We start from the raw sequence: 4,190 nt of genomic DNA on the forward strand, positions 1-4,190 counted from the left end.
CGTTGTGATAGCTGCTGGCCGTAAATTTTTTTCTTACATTCCAGTGAAAGGATGATTTATTGATTTCACTTAGCAACACTGTAGACTGAGAATCATGTCCTCAAGATTCACGTTGCTGTCAGTGCATATTTCCTTTTTATTTTTGTAAATCTTAGCATTATTTTAATCAAGGAACATAGCTGTTTGAAACAGGAGATTTTAAGCTAGTTGAATAGAAGCAAAGTGAAAGATTCTTCTATTAGAATAGCTGCTATGACATCTTGGAATGTGAAGTCAAGTGGGCCTTAGAGAGCATCACGACGAACAAAACTAGTGGAGGTGATGGAATTCTAATTGAGCTATTTCAAATCCTGAAAGATGATGCTATGAAAGTGCTACACTCAATATGCCAGCAAATTTGGAAAACTCAACAGTGGCCACAGGACTGGAAAAGGTCAGTCTTCATTCCAATCCCAAAGAAAGGCAATGCCAAAGAATGCTCAAACTATCACACATTTGCACTCATCTCACACACTAGTAAAGTCATGCTCAAAATTCTCCAAGCCAGGCTTCAGCAATATGTGAACCGTGAACTTCCAGATGTTCAAGCAGGTTTTAGAAAAGGCAGAGGCACCAGAGATCAAGTTGCCAACATCCGCTGGATCATGGAGAAAGCAAGAGAGTTCCAGAAAAACATCTATTTCTGCTTCATTGACTATGCCAAAGACTTTGACTGTGTGGATCACAATAAACTGTGGAACATTCTGAAAGAGATGGGAATACCAGACCACCTGACCTGCCTCTTGAGAAACCTGCATGCAGGTCAGGAAGTTAGAACTGGACATGGAACAACAGACTGGTTCCAAATAGTAGAAGGAGTATGTCAAGGTTGTATATTGTCACCTTGCTTATTTAACTTATATGCAGAGTACATCATGAGGAACGCTGGGCTGGAAGAAGCATAAGCTGGAATCAAGATTGCTGGGGCATAAGCTGGAATCAAGATTTCTGGGAGAAATATCAATAACCTCAGATATGCAGATGACACCACCCTTATGCCAGAAAGTGAAAGAGGAGAGTGAAAAGGTTGTCTTGAAGGTCAACATTCAGAAAACAAAGATCATGGCATCTGGTCCCATCACTTCATGGGAAATAGATGGGGAAACAGTGGAAACAGTGTCAGACTGTATTTTTTGGGGCTCCAAAATCACTGCGATGCTGATTACAGCCATGAAATTAAAAGACGCTTACTCCTTGGAAGGAAAGTTATGACCAACCTAGATAGAATATTAAAAAGCAGAGACATTACTTTGCCTACCAAGGTCCATCTAGTCAAGGCTATGTTTTTTCCCATGGTCATGTATGGATGTAAGAGTTGGACTGTGAAGAAAGCTGATCGCCAAAGAATGGATGCTTTTGAACTGTGGTGCTGGAGAAGACTCTTGAGAGTCCCTTGGACTGCAAGGAGATTCCATCAGTCCATTCTAAAGGAGATCAATCCTAGGTGTTCATTGGAAGGACTGATGCTAAAGCTGAAACTCCAATACTTTGGCCACCTCATGCGACGAATTGACTCACTGGAAAAGACTCTGATGCTGGGAAGGATTGGGGGCAGGAGGAGATGGGGACGACAGAGAATGAGATGGCTAGATGGCATCACCACTCGATGGACATGAGTTTGAGTGAACTCCGGGAGTTGGTGATGGACAGGGAAGCCTGGCATGCTGTGATTCATGGGGTCGCAAAGAGTCGGTCACGACTGAGTGACTGAACTGATGTGAATTTGAATTCCATTGTAAATTTGGCACTAAACACTGGTGTAAGCCAAAAATTTCTCATTTTTGTCTAGAAGTCCTGAGCATTTTCCTTCACAGTTACGGAGGGGAAAAGTAAGTAAAGGAAAGGGGGGGTGGACCACTCTATAACAGAATCTCATTAGCTTGATGATGGGTATGCTGAATGTAACTTGTTACTTCCTAAACAATTTCAGATAATGGCACACAACTTAAAACATAGGTGAGATGTGAATTTGCAAAAACCTCTTTACTTGATGTGCATGTTTCTTTACTTTTGCATCTTACACTCAATTCAAATGAAGACTCTAGATGCTGGCATTTGCATATTGAATGTACAGAGTATTAAGCAGCAATTCTAACTCCATGTGTGTGTGTGCTCAGTCTCTGTCATGTCCAACTCTTTGCGAGTCCATGGATTTTAGCCCCCAGGCTCCTTTGTCCTTGGGATTTTTCCATAGGATATTGTAAGACACCAGCCTTTGCTGTTTTTCAGAGAACTTGCCATTTTGCCAGTGCTAAATATTAGATAGCAAGCAGTCCATTGATTAGTGCCTTTAGATCTAATTATTTAAAGGGTCTTTTGGTTTTGCTTACTTTGTGACAGGAAGAAAACTCTATAATATCATCTTAGAGTGATTTTGTTAGGGGAAGCACAATGACTGAAACCGCCCACCCTGGCCAGGCCCTTTAATAACTATTTGCATGAGTTGTTTTATGACAGGAGCTCCTGGTAAGGAATACAGAACTAATAAGCCACCACCAACCAGAAGAGTTCGGGAAAGGTCAAAAGGAGACACTGCGTGTCCATCCACTTCCCAGAATCCCTCTCACAAGCATCCATCTTGGCTGAGTGATGCGTGCACCACCAGGAAAGACTCTGAATTAGAATGATTGGCCAGAGACCACCCGGAAACTAACCCCATCACCATAAAACCAGAGACTGCGAGCCGCAGAGCAGTTCTCCTGGGTTCCCTTACCCTGCTGCCCTCCACCGGGTTCCCTTCCCAATAAAGTCTCTTGCTTTGTCAGCACGTGTCTCCTCAGACAATTCTTTTCCGAGTGTTAGACAAGAGCCGAGTTTCGGGCCCTGGAAGGGGTCTCCTTTCCTGCAACAAATGGCAACTCTGGTGGGGACTCTTCTTCGCTGAGACTGACATCCTGATCACTCAGGGTAATCATGGGCCAGCTTGCCTGCCAATGGACCAGACCCAGCGGCCGCAACTGGGACCCTTTTGTCCCTGGTCTCCTCCTGACGTGAACAACTGGCCAGAGTGCCCCGACTGGGTAAGGAACAAGAGACTTTATTGACCTCTCTCCCCTGCCATCTCTCTTTCCTCTCCTTAACCCTTCCTATCCTTCCCCTTTATTCTAGTCCCCCTGTTGTGGACACAGGAATCTGGTCGAAGGTCCTGAGCCAGAGCAGAGGATTGGCAGATAACTCAAATTCTGGTTCTGTTCTGGTCTGGTTTTTGGTAGGGCCGAGCTCCAGTCCTCCCTTCTCTGGAGGCCCAGGGTAAAGTCCCGTAACGCCTGGGTGTCTGCAGGTGGCAGGAGACGTCTGTAAGGCCGCCCCTTCTACCCCCCCACGTCCTCCTCCCCCTTCTTCTTTCAACCTGGCTTCCTTTCCTCCCTTTGAAATGTTTGAAGACCTGAGATATTTTCATTTACTCTGTTAGTACTTGCATCTTAAGTTCTGTGTCTTTATAGGTTTTCTGAGAGACTGTATTCTTGTATTTAAGGGAGTATCTGATGAAGACCGCTGGGTCTGTGTGTGTGTTTTAACTCTGTGCTCTGTTTGTGATTTTTGATGGCCATTTTGCTTTGTGTGGCCACCATTTGGTTTAGACCTGCTGCCATTTTGTTAGAACTTGATTTTCTTTCCCTGTGCCTTGAGACAAGTGCTCTCAGGAACACTTATCTAGACCATCTCTAACCCCTGACACTGAGGAAAAATGGGGGAAAGCCTTTAAAAGTTTTATTGATTCCAGCTGTTTTTTATAAACTAGTAAAATTTATATTGTAATATCGAATTCATGACTAAACTTAGAAAATGAAGCCAGATCTTGCATTGTGTCTGTCTAAATATGTCTCAGTATGTCTTTATCTCTGGATAATATTTTTGAGATTAATCTGTAAATGAGCTCTATTTAATTGGTTTAAGGAGAGGTAAGCGCTTACACATGCGAGAGACGCCGGCTCCAGCGCAACTGACTACGCAAAGAAGCACGGCCGAGAGGAGCTACCACACTCCTGAGGCCAGGGCCGGCGGCTGAGAGGAGCTACCACACGTCCAATAGGCGGTGGCTGCGCAGGCGCAGGAGGGCCGAGAGGAGCTACTCCACATTCAAGGTCAGGAGGGGCAGCCTTGAGGAGATAACCCTCGTCCAAGGTAAGGTGCAGCGGCTGCGCTTTCTT

This window comes from Moschus berezovskii, chromosome 1 (genome assembly GCF_049115385.1).
Source record: "Moschus berezovskii isolate FMDL1 chromosome 1, NW_MosBer_1.0, whole genome shotgun sequence".
Lineage (NCBI taxonomy): Eukaryota > Metazoa > Chordata > Mammalia > Artiodactyla > Moschidae > Moschus > Moschus berezovskii.